General features: G+C 43.3%; 1 protein-coding gene across 9 annotated transcripts in view; it reads left to right on the top strand.

The window, feature by feature from the left end:
* ARVCF (ARVCF delta catenin family member) overlaps positions 1-18,176 on the top strand; it is a 505,185-nt gene that overhangs the window by 74,492 nt on the left and 412,517 nt on the right. Inside the window, exon 1 of one of the 9 annotated variants that reach the window (XM_043498175.1) lies at positions 11,059-11,125. The exons of the other annotated variants lie outside the window; for them this stretch is intronic. The gene's annotated coding sequence lies outside the window, so the exon portion shown is untranslated. Of the gene's footprint in view, positions 1-11,058; positions 11,126-18,176 lie in introns of those variants that run through there. 9 annotated transcript variants of the gene reach the window in all.

The following is an 18,176-nucleotide window of genomic DNA, read 5'->3' as shown; positions in this document are numbered from 1 at the left end:
TCAGGTGCCTAACTCAGAGTTGTGAATTCCACTAGGCAGCAAGGCAGCTAGCATTGCAGCACCTAAGCCTCCCTTGTGAATCCCACACTATGATTTATAATTTGTCATCTGAGGACTACTCGTGAGATGCTGAGAGAGGTCACAGAATGGAAAAGGTTAAGAACTGTCAGTTTTTTTGACCTCCCATTTAAGCAGCAAGACTGTCTTGTGTACAAGGGCTATTTATAAATTGCTCTATTAAAACATTCATATTGCACCAAAAATGTACACAGCATGTTGCAACACAAAGTACAAAAAAAAAAGCCAATGAGGGGATTCAATGGGACAAGATTTTAACAACTATTCTTGTACAGACTGGAAGGTTAAGAGGACGGTATGCTGGCGAAGTGGTCACAATAGAAAGGCAAAGTAATAGGACCCTAGAGAAGAAGTATCACGCCCTATTGTTGCAGCTTTTCTTTCTCAGTTACAACTAGAGCTGGTAGAATTTTTTCTTTTACATTTTCTTGAATATTTTTACTTTTTCTACCAGCTCTAATTGTAACACTGATACCTGCCATTTCAAGTTTAGCCAGCACAAACCTCTTGAATTGCAGTATCTATCCCAAAAGATCTTGATGTACCAGTTTCTGGCAGAAAGGTTATAATTGGGAGAGAGATCTAACAACCCAAAGTCGAAATATCATAAGCTCATGTTGGGAGTAAGTAGAGCATAGTGATGGTATTTGGAGTTTATGAAACTCTTCACTTGATATCTATTAAAGGAAAAGGCTACAAGTCTGTACAAATTATGATTTTAATTTTACTGGTTATGTAAATACTCCTCAGATGAATACAATGAATACAATTTAATTCCAAACAGATAAATAAAGTAAAGGTCAACTGAATGTAATTATTCTTTGTAATACTGTATCAAGATACACTGAGCATGCAGGTGCATTCTAAAACTATGAAGTACTGCAGTAAAACAAATCAAAATGGGACTAGAATAGATGTTTTCTGGGCCAATGACTGGAAAGTGCTTCCCAATCACTTTTTATTCCCTTTTTAATTTTTCAGTAAGTTTTTCGGCACTGAGTTTAAAACTGGCAGATGGAATGTTTAAAACTGTGTGGCTGGGCTTTGAAGTGTCTGCCTTCTCCTGTGTCTTTGATGTATTCTATACGTCTTACATCTGTAAGGCTTACTGCCAAAAGCAATGAAAAGGAAATTAAAGAGACACTCAAGATAATCATTGAAAAAACTTCCCTTACCTGGCAGAGGTTTTGAAAATGTATCCTGTCAGTGGTGATTTTCTGCAAGGATGGCCCCTAGGCTTCATGTGGTATCTTCATGACGTATTTCTTGAATACCTGGCATGTAGGACTTTTCTTCTGCTTTTGAAAAACTGCAGTGCTTCTTCTTTTCTCACATGGAAGATAACAGGAAAACAGATGTACCTATGCAAACGCTTCTGCTGTATCATGCCCTTGGCTGTTTATAATATTGTTAATTGATTTATATCTTTGCTGAAGTCCTGCAATATCATTTATTTTTTGAGGTAGGTTGCCCTGTTCTAGCTATCTTTTGGTTTCTTTAGTAGGAGCTCCTTAGCTATAAACCTTATAAATATGCCTTTTAAATGTTTTTGGTTGTTTCCTGGGCATAAGTTTTGGTCTAGCATTCTATGTACTCTCTCTGTTTCCAAGTCAGTGCCTGGAAGTAGCTGAAGGAACTGTGAAGTAGGACTTGCTGCATAGAGCCGCTTGGCCTCCTTTATTGGGTTATTTCACAGTTGGCTTGGATTTCCCTAGCTTTTTATTCAGAAATATCCTCAGATATGCTTTTTAAAAGCCTCAAGCTTGATCATGTTCTGCAGCGCTAAGCTACAGATTCCTGATGGTTCTCCATTCCTCTGGGTTTGGGTGATGACGCTGGAGTTTGTTCTGCATTCCTGGACTTTGGAGCCAAATTCCTATTTTAGTCATTTAGTTAAAAGGACATTTTTAAATTGTGGAATAAGGGGGTTCAGTGTTGCTGCTAGCAGGCTGGCTCACAGGACAACTGAAACAGTTGCTGGTAAAAAGCACTTTATTTCCCTTCCCACAGCCATATATATACAGCACTTGTTTATTCCTTTTCTGTTGTTTATCACCCAATGTTCTCATCATTCTTATCTTTGGGTTCCATTATCTTGTGGTGGTAAAGACTCTCAGGTGCTGCTTATATCATTAGTCCTTAGTTCAGCCAAAGTTTAGTCCTCAGTCCAGCCAAAATCTTCTGGCCTTGTCCTTCAACTTGTTACCCGCAGCCCCGCCTCTTGTACTGTTCTTTTCCATTACTTGGTACACATTTCTAAAACATCTGATACTCAGCATTTCCCACATCTCCCCCTTTTTGTTTAAAAGCAGCTTGAATCATCCATGACATTCCCCAACGCATACATTGAACTATATATGGACCACACAAACAAATTATACCAATACAGATACCAATTAATAAAAGAGTGTGCTATAATGATGTTGTTCATATTTTGTTCTAATATTGCAAGTAACTCATGAACAGAGTGAGAATGATCTGACAAATTAACACAATACATACCCTCAAAATCTTCACATCTGTGTCCATGTGCTAATAACAAAAATTCAGTTGCAGCACTATTATATAAAACTGCATGGCAAATACTATCTACATTGATTAATAACTCAGTTAATATTTCAAAAGTTAGATTAAACTGTTTAATACTCCAACACACTAACTTCTCTAAATGAAAAGCATTTTTCATAATAGCAACACCAAAGGCAAAAAACGCTGCAAATGGGTCAGCCTGTAGCTACCTCTCAATAGTTCACCAAAAGTTCATTAAAAATTCACCGCGCTCCCAACTTCCCACATCTCCCCCCTTATTATTACATGACACACGAACCACCGGCTACTTGCATAGTTCCATCCAATTTTCATTCATCAGCAGGGGCGACCCGAAGCCCCCAGTTCCTCTTATCTGGGGTGACTTCACAGGAACATTCGCACGAAAGGGTATTAATTGTGCAATTTTGGTTCCGGCCATTATTGTAATAGGCGGGCATATAGCTCGTACCATAATCCCAATGTTCCCTCTATAATCAGCATCAATTAGCCCTGGAAGCACAAAAAAGCCCCTGTAAGGAGGCGGATGATCTACCTATTAACAATGAGCTTAACCCATGCCCCAACGGTCCAGATGCCACCGATGGAACGAGCGTCACCCTATCATTCTCTAGGGAGACGTCGGCGGCGGTGGCTAAATCAACTCCGGCACTGCCGGAAGTTGCCCCGCAGAGGCTGTCCAAGCAGCCGGCGTATTGTTTGTCCTCACGCCCTGCCGGCTGGCACTCCGCGAGGCATTTCCCGACCCCGACAAAGGGGTCCCATCTTTTTTAAACCGGGAGTGACACTCAGTAGCTTTATGACCAAATTTTTCACATCGATTACATGTCCCGGGAAATGGGGAGGGAAGTGCATTGTTGTGTGGCTGACCTCTTTTCTTGGGGCAATCACGTTTTAAATGACCCATCTTTCCACACTGATAACACGCCCCCTCCCTTCCTCTACGCCAACTCGACTTGGAGGTATTCAAGGCTACCTCCAAGGCACGTGCATGAATCTTTGCCTTATCCTCCTCTTCCACCAAAGGAGCACGAGTGCAGGCTTCAATCATGTCGACTAGGGAGGCCGATTTTGGTAAAGTCACCAAAATCTTCTTACACGTGGGGTTAGCATTTTGAAGGGCTAAATCTACCCCCAATGCCGATCTGGCGTCTGGTGTTAAATTAGGGGCCCTATCCAATGCCGTCCTTAGGCGGTCCAAAAAGAGGGCAAAAGATTCGCCCGCTCCCTGCGTGACTTTTAAATAGGGAGGTGACAGGGCGCCCAAATCAGGGAGCTCTTTGAATGCCTCCAATGCTAGAAGCTGAGACTGTTGTAATATTTGGGGTACCAATCGCGCCTGTAGCTGAGGCTCTTCAAATCGCCCCTGTCCCAACAACATGTCTATATTTGCTACATGGAGAGGGTCGTCCTGGGGTCTATCTAAATTAAGCACTGCCGCGTGCTCAGCCTTCTTTCTCCATGAATCCTTCCATAATAATCTCTGTGTGGGTGTTAACAACATATCTGCAAATTTCTGGGCGTCAAAGGGACACATCGCTTGCCCCGAGAATATTTGTTCTAATAACGCTTGTACATACAGATTTTTCAAGCCGTACACCACAATAGCTTTCTGAGCCTCCCTCATCAATTTCCAGTCTAACGGCACCCAAGATTTAACCCCCTCCCTTGATACCGATACCGGGAAAGTAGCCGGCATGGCATCCAAAAATTCCCCTTCAATTATAGCATCCTTTATCAATCCATGCCAGCGCTTAATTGGGTCAGGAGATTGGGTCAGACTTACCAAAAAAAACAACCCCCAAAGCCCACAACCTTTGTCTTAGCAGGGCTGGTTAAAGTAAGAGGCCACATTACCTGCCTAGCTCACCAGTGAACTTAAGCTGTTTTCATATAAACTCAGGCAAATTGGAGAGGGAGGAATGGCCCTTTCATGGGCTCTTTAGAAATTCTCCTCCCAAGGACCCATTAAAATTGGCAAGGACAAGAAGGATTCATTACACATCTTCCTACATCTCCAGGAGCAGCATAATAAATTTTCTTCATTCTGACCTGTTTCAAAAGAATGATGGAGAGGTTTGATATGCAAAGATACAGAAAGCAGGGACAGGTGTTTCTGGCCCAAGATAGCTCCCTAGTTAAGACTGAAGGGCTTCTACACACTATTCTCCCATCACCAATTTAAAATGGAAATGAGGAAATTATCACTTTAGTCCGAAAGGAGCTTTCTTCTCACACCATGCTCTGACGTCGATGGGTGTAACACTAACGCTGACTTGGGGCAGGTGACTGGGACAGGAAGGTAAAAAAATCATACCAATACTCCTGTGTGACAGAGTAACCCTTACTGTAATGGGAGATGAAGGCTCTTGGCATTTTAGTGTGATAATATTTATTCTTCTTTGAGAGATGTCCCTGTGGGTGATCCACTCCAGGTGTTGGTGCGTCCCTGTGCCTTTGCTCAGAGAATTTTACAGCAGTGCCCATACGGATTGTGAACGCACAATGCCTGCCTCGTTGTCTGTTGAAGTGTCTTGTGCGCGACCTGGACCCCCACAGTTCCTTCTCAGCCGCCCCATGCCTGAGACAGAACTCCACAGTCCTATTCATACTTAGTTTTTCAATTAGATTAATTAATAGTTATTTAGTGTAATCCAGTTTAGAGAGTTAGTTCTTTTTCGTACTAAGTTTTCTTTCTTTCTTTCATTAAAAATATATATATATATATTACCTTTCAACCCATAGTTAGATACTAGCCCTGTTATGCCAGGCTCACCGGGTTTCAAACGGTGCACCTCATGTAGAGAAGTAATGCCAGTGTCAGACAGACTTTCACAATGTGTCTGCTGTCTGGGTGAACCTCATATTCTCCAGAAGTGTGTCCATTGCACCAAACTTAAAGCAAGGGCATGAAGAGGCAGGACCTGAGGCTCAAACTCGTTTTCATGGAGAAGTCTCTGAGACCAGTCTCTGACCAGGGACAATAGTCCCTTCGGTCACAGACTCCTTCGCCACCTACGTCCCCACAATTGACAGGACCAGCAAAAAGCGACCTTCTATGTTGCCTCAGAGAGCACAGACCAGTAACAAACGGTCACCAACGAGATCACTCTCATAGGCGTTGCACCTCAGCACGTACGATACCACAAGATACCACAAGACAGCCGCCATCGGCACCCACTGCCCCAGTACGGAGGTGAACGGCTCCAAGTTGCTGGCCTCCACCATGGTACCACTGGTGTCTCTGACAGAGATGGCACCAGTGACTGCTCCTGCCTTGGTGCCACTTCCAAAGACCTCTGGAACCACGGTGCCAACACCAGTGGCATTGGCACCCACACAGCCCTCTGCATGACGGTGCAGATGACACTGCTTCCCACAACACCCACACCATCGATGCCGTGTCCTTTCCTGCACCATAGGGATTTGCTTGTCTCATTCACTCCACAGTCTCCTCTCTTGGGTACTGATGTTTCCCCGAGACATCGGCTCCACATCAGTATCTATCTCCAATTCCATTGCAATTCTCCAGTGACGAGGATGATGAGGCTCAAGGGTTATTCTCCCTTCACCACTCTGCCCCCGTTAGAACACCCATGGCCACTGCACCACCCAGGTCTCGATCATCCTATGACCGTGACATCACTCCCTGGTATGGACACCCATGGCTGGGACCTCCCATACTCTATCAAAAACGTTGGCCTTATTGGAGCCCTTGGGGGTTATATAGAAGATGCCACAGCAGATACTACCTAGTCCTCATAGGGAAGTGTCAAAATCCCCACCTCCACCCTCACACAGGGTGAAGGACATACAGGAACAGAGCAGGCAGTAGATACTGCCCCAAGAGGGAGAGCAGGGTGGCCCAGGAGGCTAGCGGGGGGCCTGGCGCTGGCAGCAGGAGTTTGGCTTGCACCCCGCACTCACTGGCCCAAGCATTTATTTCTTGCCTGCAGCCCGCCAGGCTTGGGCTCAGTCAGTGCAGCAGCAGCTGCGAGCAACCCGGCCCCAGCCCGCTCCGCTCTGCCGGCTCCCGGCATCACCTACCATCGCAGGGTCCTAGCACCCCCCTCCACTAGTGCCAGGGCAGGCTGACCCTGCCCTTATACCTCAGACAGTCCGTTCCCTTTTCTGGCGGTACCCTCCACCAGCACAGGGGGCCCTCTCACTCCTAGAACAGGTGAGTGGCAGCCAGTAGTCTCCATCATCCCTCGCCTGTTGCCCAGCACTGGTGTCCCCCCAGTGCCCCACACCTCCCCCTTGCACTGCCCTTTCTCCCCTCTCCCAGCACTCGGTGGGGTCCTCCAATGCCAGGGCCAGCCCTTATCACCCCCCTGCCTCAGGGTCCTCCTTGCCTTTCAGCTCTCCAGCCTTGGGTCCCCCTCCCTGCAGTACCAGGACCTGGGGTCCCACAACTCTGCTCTCTCCACCACCCACCAGTACTTGGGTCCTCCATCCATCTGCTTTTCTGCCTCCCATCCCCCAGAGAAAACAGCTCCTCCATGCTGGAGGGTCTTGGGGTCCCCCAGCACCAGGGCACGTATAGCCCTCCAAGAGCCACCCAGTTCTCAAGACATGGGCTCTCAGTGTTGCGAATATGTAATTACATTAAAAAAAATCCACTGAGGGTAGCGAGACCATGTGCACTGGGAAGTAAGTTTGCTGCAAGAAAGTTTCCAGGAAGGTGGATTTCAGAATGTAAGCGGTGCGACACTGATCGTGATCGGTGAGGTTTTTTTTTAAAAATTATATGAACTTCATTATAATTATAAAAAAGAACTACAATATAATATAACAACATTATAATTATACAGCTGGGCACTATCAATATTTAACCTGCGACTAGCAGCTGCCCTTGAAGTTCACTGTAACCAGATTTCACCTGTATAAGAAAATGTTAAGGAGGGCCCCATACAGGCTGACTTATCCCAGTCCCCACACCGCCTAGGGATGGCCCTGAATACAGGTATCAACCAGATACCCTTCCTACACTCAGCAGAGACCATACGAGCAGCAACAACAACAGAAGCGCAAAGACAAAGGCTACAATGCCATCGCCCACCACCAGCAACAGCGTCTAAGCCCTTCTTCCAATAAAAACATTTGAAGCTTTGGTTGAGAGCCTAGAAGACTTCTCACCTCATGGTACTATCATCCATCTCTTTGCAGACAGTTTAAGAAGAGAAGGTTACTCACCTTGTGCAGTAACTGAGGTTCTTCATGATAAGGGTCCCTATGGGTGCTCCACTACCCACCCTCCTCCACCCTACTTTGGAGCTGGATACAGGTTCTGGGGTAGAGAAGAAACTGAGGGGACAAGGTCATGCACACAACACTTCAACGTACAACAGCGCATGAGGCAGGCACCTTGCGTGCACATGACCTGTATAGGCGCTCCTGTAAAACTCTCTGAGTGATGGCACAGGTGTGCACCAATGCCTGGAGTGGAGCACCCCCGGGACACTCATCTCGAAGAACCTCGATTACTGCACAAGGGGAGTAACCTTCTCTTCTGAATCTTCAGAATTCCTTGCAAATTTATATGAGGAGAGGTAATTCTAATCCTTTCTAGGTTTAATGTGGTCATCTAACTCAAATGGCCAAGGAGGTGTGTATTCAGACTTCTCCACTCACCTAAAAAATGTGAATTGTTGGGCTGAGGATCAGACAGATGCAATCTCAACCCCCAAAACATTTGTTGAGAGAGCCTGAAAATAGAGGTGTGGGGCTAAATACTGAGGCGAACAGAGTAGTATCAATGGAGTTAATTTGCGTGTATATTGGTGTAAATTATGTGATTTTGACCCTTAGCGTGGAATGCCTTTTTCAGCCTTAATATAGTATTTTATATTATATATATATAATATGCCTTACTTTGATAGTTTTGGCTGTTTGGTGAGCCAGAGGGCTACAGACACTTTTGGAATGTCTGTGCTTGCTGATTACAAATCTCTGAGGTCCTTGGAAGTACACTATTTATGAGGAAAAAAATCTGATCTGTATATTTTGGTTTTACCCCAAAGGTTATTCTTTTAAATTTATTTATCTTGGCAATAATACCTAAAGTACAGAAACCCACAAAAATGTACTAATTCCTTATAAATTAATTCAAGCAAGCACATACGTATTTGTACACTCCTAAGGTGCAATGGCCTTAGGTGCTTTTGTTTGGAAGAACAATGAAACAAATGTTTTGATTTCATTGAGTGGTAAAAGGCAGGTATATTCTCTCAGGATCAGTGACTTATTCTAAGTTCATTATGATCTTCCGGTAAGGTATTCAACATAAACCTTTGCTTTCGCTGGTCACATAATTAGAAATAAAATCTGAACATATTAGGCACATTTTTTTTGAGTGGTCTGTCCCACCACCAAAAGTACAATATGGTCATAATCCCTTCACCAGCATAAAAAAACCAAAACAACAACACTATAGCAGGTATCACCTGGTAGTGCAATTACGTATACTCTTCAAAGTTCTTTTCTTAGTGATCTTGGGAAGAAATACCATGTGGGATGGGAGCTTTGTTTTTCAAAGTCTGAGTAGCAGGAACTGTGCACAAAGCAAAAGCATTGGCTTTCTGCCTTGGTCTCTAATTGGGGTTGATACTTGAGGCAGAGTTTCTTCCTGTGACCCTGGAATTGGCAAGGGGCAAAGATTCCTGAAAAGAGGGATTTTCTGCCAGTTTTTGACCACCACAGTTCCAGAACTGGCATAAATAATACCAGAACTTGGAATATATCCGTACTCCATGTCATTGATTCCTCCTTCACTAGGAAGCCCTCACATCTGCTATCACTCATTAGAAGGGGAACCATACTTAGTTCTTAAAAAGACTGAGTAATTGGAACTAATGTGGATGAAGTAATTATAGCTGGAGGAGTGGAGAGAGATTAAAATCTACTTTCACATACCAGCCAAGGTGGGAAGCTGTAGCCCAATACCTTTAAGGCCATGCAACTCCATTGAAATCAGTTATTTCAAATTCACAGTGGTATATCTAAGAGCAGGACCTGGTACAAAGTCTTTACTCACTTTTGCGAGCTGTGCCTGAGTCTCCACTGCCTCTCACCTTGCACAGTCAGGTATAGAAGTACAAAGTGGATATCAAATGCCACCAACCTGATTTTGTAGAATTTTACAGCCACTTTACACATGTGTAAATTTTTATGCAAGGTGTACAGATTCATTAGTGTACTTGTAGTGTAGTGGTTCCCAAACTTGTTTCACCGCTTGTGCAGGGAAAGCCCCTGGTGGGCTGCACTGGTTTGTTTACCTGCTGCGTCCGCAGGTTCAGCCGATCGCGGCTCCCAGTGGCCATGGTTCGCTGCTCCAGTGTGGGCCGAGGAATGTACTGGCTGCCGCTTCCAGCAGCTCCCATTGGCCTAGAGCAGCGATCCGCGGCCACTAGGGGCCACGATAGGCCAAACCTGCAGACGCGGCAGGTAAACAAACCCTGCGTGGCCCCCAGGGGCTTTCCCTGCACAAGCGGTGGAACAAGTTTGGGAACCACTGGTGTAGTGAGTTGCTGAGCAGCATTTGGCCCTTACAGTTGAAATTAGCCTATTTAGTCTTATGGAATCTGGAGTTTGACAAGAAAGAACGAATGAATGAACATATTTAAATTCACTTCTGAGCCTCAGATTTTCTCTTGAAGTCAGTAGTTTGGCCAAGGGGTTATTTCTGTCACTGACATCAATCTGGGAAACAGGACTGGCTCTAGGCACTAGCAAAGCAAGCATGGGCAGTATTCCGGCCATCCTTTTTTTTTTTTCGCTTGGGCAGTTGTGCTCTTGGAGCTTGGGATGGCAAATTTTTTGCTTGGGGTGGCAAAAAACCTAGAGCCGGCCCTGCTGGGAAATGCTGCTGATGAGCTCTCAAGGCTTGTGCCTATGATTGCTCCTCTTCTCCTGCCTCTGTAGAGCTTCCAGCTATATGTTCTCCTTTCACTGCAGCAGTAGCAGTTTGTATGTGTTTTTTAACTAATGGGGTAGAGAGAATATTGGTTTTTAACAGGCATAAATGTTAGAATAGTTCCTTTTAGCTATTCTGTTTGGTTGTTGGCAAACCTCATAATGTTAAAATGGGGCATGTGGGGAAAAGGACTTTAAAGGGTTCTAAGTACTTATCACCCCTTTACCCAGGACTCTGTTCTGCATTTTCTTCAAGTTCTTTGTGTTTTGGAAGTATGTAGCATAGACGTTAGACTTGCAAGTTCCCTTTTCTACATATTGGATGAAATTAACTTTGTCAGAAAGGCAGAGTAAAGATTTTGGATGGAATGCAGGATACAGGGGAAACAAAATCTCCTCCTGCTTGAAAAAGTGGGACCTTCATAGTCAAATACTTTTCAATCTATTATCTGCCTACTTAAGTATTGTAAATTCATCACTTAGCTGTATTCTGTATGTAGAGTTCCTGACATCAGAGCTCCAAGGAGGGAGTTGGGCTACAGGAACAGGCGGACTCAAGGCCAGTGCATAGACATAGATCCTTCAGGTGTATGGTCTGTGTGTCCAGTGTGTTCTCCTCTGAATGTGGGATCTGGAGTCTGAACTTGGTATTACTTCTGCTCTAAATGTAGTCAGACTGTGCAGTGAGTAGATTGCAAAGGGATTGTCCTGCAGTTTTCCTTCTCCATTTTCCCTTCACATAGCCTTAATTACTTGGATTTGCAGCAAATGAATTTATTATTCATCCTGTTGTAAAATTAACAGCTTAAAAGGAAAAGAGACTTCACTTTTATTGGGGAAAATGTTTACAATAGAAACAAGGGCTAGCTGAAATTTTCCATTGAAACAGCTTTTCTACAGAATTAGTCTTTTGACTAAACCAAGATTTTCATTAAGCATCTGCTTTACTTGGAGAATTTAGACTTTTAATGAAAAAATTGAACACCAGAAAACTGGAAAGTTTTGGGTTGAAAACTCAAAATATTCAGTTATGCAATGCTTTCATTGGACCTTCTGGAAATTGTAGTATGGATACCTCCGACCCCATTCTCCTCTATAGGCCAGGTTCCTCAGACAGGTTATATCTCTCCATGACATTACCCAGGGTACAACCTGGACTGTTGAACAGCTGTGTCCCCTCAGTTTTCAACTTTTACACTGCTTCACTGTGAGAACTACCACTCGTGGTCTGTTCACACACAGCCTCTAGCATGCAACATCACCCTCAGCTGAATTATACGAGTGCTTCTAACTGGCCACTCCTGAATTATATTACAGAGCAACACCAACAAACTCCCAGTCCCAGACTTGTCCCCAGAAATGTGCATCTTGTGCTATCCATCTCAGGTTTTGGGGCGGGGAAAGGAAGGGATCATTAGGGAGTTGGGGAGCCTCCCCTATGCAGACCCCAGTTGACCCCAAGCCTCTTCCATTCAGTCACACACATCTGCCCCGTCCCTGTGCGTCCCTGCACCCCCATCCCCATGTGTCCTTGCAGCCTCCCTCCCATTCAGCCCCTGGCTCAATGCTGTCACCCTTCTAGCTCCTGAGCCTGCACTTAGGTCTGCTGTCACCCCACTAGTCCTTCTGAACCCCAGTCTGTGACCCTCCTGCAGCACCATGTGCCCTAGTCTGTCTGTCCTAACCTGGCTTTATGGGCAGGGTGCTGTGATGAATGCAGCTGCCTGCTGGCTGTTTTGGCATCACAGAGGCCTCTGATGGATGAAAGGTGGAATTGCAGCACTTCTCGGGCAGAATGTATTTTCAAGGGCAGGGAATTCTGTTCTGGACATGAATTCTGCACACACACAGTGGTGCAGAACTCCCGCAAGAGTAATTTTACCAGGACAATAATGATTAGTAAATTATGAGTTTTCAAATGATACCTCACAAGGCATACTCTGAATAAGATTTACCACAGTCTTGTAAAAAGGATGAATATAAGGGTATAGATCAGCAGTTCTCAAACAGTGGGTTGGGACCCCAAAGTGGGTTGGGATCCCATTTTAATGGGATCACCAGGGCTGGCATTAGACTTGCTGGAGCCTGGGGCTGAAGCTGGAGTCCAAGCCCCGCTACCCAGGGCTGAAGCCAGGGCTCAGGCTTAGGCTTTGGTCTCCCCTCCCGGGATCATGTAGTAATTTTTTGTTGTCAGAGGGGGTCACGGTGCAATGAAGTTTGAGATCCACTGGTATAGACTGTCCCACAGTGCACTGTGGTGGATCAGCAGGAGGGATGCCCATGGTGCATCATTGGAAGTGTTATCCAGCCAGTGAACGTGGCCTATAGAGGAGAATGGGGTATGAAGCACCTGAACTATGACTACCATGAGGTATCCTGGTGACATTTTCAAATAGAATCTTTTCTTTTTTGTTAATTTTCCATGGGGGAAAACCTGTTTTCTGATTAACAACCCTTGAATTCACTGGGGACTTACATCTGTCTTTTTGATACACCAGTTGAATCATACACTGAGATGGTAACATTTTTTTCTTTTACCTTCTGCATTATAATCTGCATAGAAAAAATGATGTGTAAATTTAAAAAACGCTAAATCGTCTGTTGTTTTAAAAATTACAGTAAGAAGACTTGAGAATGAACTTTATGTGGTACTATGGTTTGTCTGCCTGTACACTCGATCTAAATAATTATAGCTGTAATGATAGTACAGTTAAACAAGGCTGGGTATGCTTTTTGTGATGGAAGCTCTGTTGCTGAGGCTTTGATAGCTGTAGCATTTCAAATAGCATTATACTTGGTCTATAGCTTGTTAGACTTAATGCACTTTTAAAAAGATAATTTTAAAAGTGCATTCACATTAGGAAGCTTGTTTTAAAGGAATTATTTTGTACTTAATGGCAGCTCTATTCAGAAAAGTGACTAAGCAAAAATGGCACCCTCTTAGGCTTGGTCAAAACACAAGTTGCACTGGTTTAATTAAAAGTGTAATATTGCATTATGTGTTTTAAACCAGTGTAACTTTGTAAGGGGATACTACCCCAGTTAAAACCTGGCTCACATAGGTTTAGTTTGTTTAAATAATAATGTAAATAACAGGGGCATGCTAAACCAATATAAACCATGTTTGATCTGGTATAGTGTTCACACACAGAGTTGCACTGGTTTAAAACACATAATGCAATATTACACTTTTAGTTAAACCAGTGCAACTTGTTTGTAGAAGACACCTTACTGATTTGGTCTTGGAGGGTCTGGCTACCCTGCTGCTAGGAGTGGGTAGGCAGACTGGAGCTAATACACTAAAAATAGCAGTGTGGCCATTGTACTTCAACAGGCTGTCAAGCCTAGGGGATCAGGTGGGCTTGAGGTCTTGAGCATCCATACTGCTGTTCAGGTCTGTCTACAGAGGCTAAGGGCATGGCTACACTTGCAGATGTAGAGCGCTTTGAGTTAAACCAGCCTTTGTAGAGCACAGTAGGGAAAGCGCTGCAATCTGTCCACACCGACACCTACAAGCGCACTGTCATGGCCACATTAGCAGCTCTTGCAATGGCCACAGAGAGTAGTGCATTGTGGTAGCTATCCCAGCATGCAAGTGGCTGCAATGTGCTTTTCAAATGGGGAGTGGTGGAGTGTGACAGGGAGTGTGTTGTGTGTATGTGGGGGGAGAGAGTGTGGGTTTTTGGGGGGGCTGAGAGCATGTCAGCATGCTGTCTTGTAAGTTCAGACAGCAGCAGACCCCCTCTACTCCCAGCCTCTCTCTCTCACACACAGCATTCCACAAGAATGGTTGCTTTTTCTCGGAGCAGATAAGCAGCCAGCTGTCAGAAACAGAGCTTTCAAAGGGCATAGCCACTTTCCTGCAGCGATTCCAAAACAATGAGAAGAATGGCCACTTGACTTAAGGGGATTATGGGACATTTCCGGAGGCTGATCAGAGCACAATAATGCAACACCGCATTCACATTGACGCCCGGGCGTTTCAGCCAAGGTGCAACAAGCGTTAATCTTCTCACTGAGGTGGAGTACCAGGAGCGCTGTAGCCATGGAGTTAGAGCGCTCTATATGCCTTGCCAGTGTGGACGGGTAGTGAGCTAGGGTGCCCGAGGCTGCTTTAATGCGCTCTAACTCTCAAGTGTAGCTAAGCCCTAAGAAACTTGCTCCTAGCTGCAGTGTAGAGGTACCTGGAGCCGCTCTCCACAACTTTGCATCTTATGTAGTTGCTTGCCCCTGTTCTAAGTGGGTGTTAAATGCTACTATTCTGATTTAATAATGTGTTTTTAAACTCATGTAGGTCAGTTGTAAGCCTACGCAAATTTCAAGGCCATGGAGAATTGGACCCCCTTATGTGTAGTCCCAGCAACATCAGTGCTTTAATCATTAAAGTAAGTTGGGTGACCCTGCTTTTTGTGCTGAATTGTTTCATCTGCTAACAGGTCCACTCATCTAAAGTGCTGAGGCCTTCCGGGGAGGGACTGAGCACTCTCAGTTTCCATTGAAAACAGGAAGTGCTTGGCATATTGCAGCCTTAGCCCTTACCTTCCAACTGTAGGGCCAAATTTGGCCTTCATTTTCACTTGTGCAACCCCTTTGAAGATAATTAATCTGCACATGTATAAGAGGGGGCAGAATTTAACCAGCAGAATCTTTATTATTGTTGATGATTTGTGAGCTAGAAGGAACTCAGTGTAACTAAATCTAGGTGGAGTTTGTAGGGCTGGCTGTTAGAAAACTCATCTTTTAACTTGTACTACAAATTTGCTTTGGAAATTTGAGGTAATAAATGTGAAATCTCATGCCATTTTTAGTCACCTTTCAGGGTAGAAACACATTTTAATACAGATTAAGGTTCCAGTTAAAACAATAAGTACAATGGTCTCTTGTTGGAACTGTTTTATAAAGAACTGCATTATAAAGTTGCCATAGCTAGGTGCTGATGTTTTGTAATTGGCTTACTAACTGTATTACCAATGCTTCCTTAATGCAATGCCGTCCTTTGCCTGTATGAGGGAAAATAGACCCCTACAAATAGAATACTTGTTTCCCAAATACAGAATTATTAAAAAGTTGAGTGCATACTCAGTTAAGACCTGATCCTCCCTACTCAGGAGCCTAGCCCCCATAAGGACTGGAGGATCAATCTATAAAGTAGCTGAAATGAAATGCCTATGCTGCAGTACAGGCAGGCAAAACAATGCACTGGCATGGAGATTCATTGTGCTCATATAGGGCTTCCTTCTGCATGCCTCCCTTAATGGGAATTCTACACAAAGGGCATACAGGATTGAGTGTATAGCTTGGAACATAAAATAGGAAGTACACTGCACAATGCCTTGTTCAGGAGCCTGGGAAGTGGATGAATTAGGACGGTGCTATCTGAAAATGTAAGACTCATTAGAACGTTATATAAGGTGTTTTTAAATAAAAGCAAATAAGTATTTTAATCTTAAAATCCTTGTAATGAGCACATTTCACATGTCTCTTTTGTACACATAGATTTGTTTTGCTCTTGAACTGGCAAATGAGACTTGTTTTGGTCCAAAGCCAGATAATATATGAGGCAATTTCATGCCTCGTGAATTATAGAAGAGAATGTTTGGTACGTAAAGCTTGTGTCTACAGCCTGCTGGCTCCCCTTCCATTTCTCTTAATCCCTTTGGGAATCTTAGTTTGAACCATCTTCCAGAGCCTGAACAATTTCTAAAAGCTGGGAGATTGCTCCAGCGGAATGAAAGGAATTTCAAATATGATTCCTTTCCTCCAGGATGGAATTTCTTTTTGCTAATTCCAGATGGTGGCAAAATATGCTTTGATCTTAGCATAATGGTCATCTTTGTCAAAAAAACACTTTTTGAACTTGGGCTCAAAGGACACTAAAGAAAATTACTTTAAAAATATTTTTCTGGGCCTTTTTATAAACTTTTAGAAAGAAGAAATTATGGTCTGTTTCCTTACTAAAATGCATCTTCCTTCTTCACTTTTACATGCTGACAAATTAGGGTAATGTACAGGGGTGAGGCTACTGGCCTTGCATTTTTTTAACAGAAAAAAAAAAAGTCACAGTGTGAAGGGAGAAGGAGGAACAAGGAATGAAACTTTCCTAATAGTTGTGCTTAAGATGTGTGTATTGTGGGCTAGTTATGGTTAAATTGGGGGCTACTGTACCGGTTTTGGGCCTGATCCTAAAACCTCGATTTATACAAGTAAACCTAGTGACTTCAGGGGAACTATTTAGATAAGGGCTACTTGCACAAATAAAGATCGACACACGGGGTCTTTTGACAGATGTCCCTTAAGACATCAAAGGACTTTTAAAAAATGCACTAACATTTCTTCTGTGATACATTTAAAATAATCATGTGGATAAGGATGTATGAATGTATGCCAGGAGCATCATATGCAGTGGGGAGAGTTGTCTCCCCCCACCAGGGTTTTGTTTGCCCCTCCCAACTTTTCGTAAGTCTGTATGCTCCATTATGTCTTTCACTTTTGTCCTCTCCCCAACTTTGCAGGATATAATATAATCACCTATAATGTTCTGTATGCTGACCAAATTTTGCTCCCTCCCCCTGAAATTTTTTCTGAAATGATGCCCCAGTGTATGCAAAGGTGAATCCAGACATACATTTGTAAAATGCTTTGGAACCCTTTGATGAAAATACACCATATAAATGTACACCATAGACATCATTTTTCAGATACTTTCGTGTACAATTTTATACAGAGAGCAATTCCTAAATTTATCCTCAATGTCACTCATAGTATTTAAAAAGAGCAAACTTTGGTGTACATAATGTAGTTACATGCCATAATACTTGATCACTTTGCTTAATTTGTTAAGGAACAGAGGTCCAAAAATTGCTTTCTATATTGGTATGAATAGTCCCATTGAAATCAATAAGGCTACTAGCCTACTTGTATGAGTAAAGGGAGCAGGATTGGCTCCATATTTTTCAAAGGAGCCATGAATTGTATGAAAATACTTAATATATAAACATGTTAAAATATTTATGTAGTTTTTTCTCTTTCCCTTCCCCTATGTAGGATCGTAGAGTGTGAAAATTTTTCCTTAGTTATTGATGTACTGTACAAAGCTTAACAGTTCAATTTTATTACAGCTTGAGCCTTTTACCATGGCAACACAAATCCCATGTTGCAAAAATGCGGCCCAGTCCTGCTTGCTTTGTAATCCATGAAAGTTCTGCTATTTATTTCAGTGGGATCAAAATCAGGTCCGTGTTTTCTGACAAAATGGGACAAAATTAAATATAAAAGCAAGTAGAGCAATGTTGCTCATATATAAAATCCATGCAAACTAAAACCAGAGGGAAATCAATCTAGATGTACGAATCAATCAGGATAAAATTGCCAACACCTACCATACAAGGAGAATCAGTGTTTTAACATAAAGTGGGCTACTAAAATGCAGTAACAACCTTAGCGCATGTCTACACTGCATCTGGGAGCAAGTTTTTTTTTTTTTTCTAAAATGGCATGAAACCAGCATTGTTGTAACAAAAACTCTTTGTTTAGACTAGTGATAGGATTTTTGGGCACTGTTTGGGGTACTGATAGAATTATTCTGCAGTGTTTAAATTAGTCGTCTTTGCTTCTTGGGTTCTTGGGTTTTTTTAAGC

This window comes from Dermochelys coriacea, chromosome 15 (assembly GCF_009764565.3).
Source record: "Dermochelys coriacea isolate rDerCor1 chromosome 15, rDerCor1.pri.v4, whole genome shotgun sequence".
NCBI lineage: Eukaryota > Metazoa > Chordata > Testudines > Dermochelyidae > Dermochelys > Dermochelys coriacea.
The sequence above is the reverse complement of the archived record's forward strand: the minus strand, read 5'-3'. Positions and strand labels throughout refer to the sequence as shown.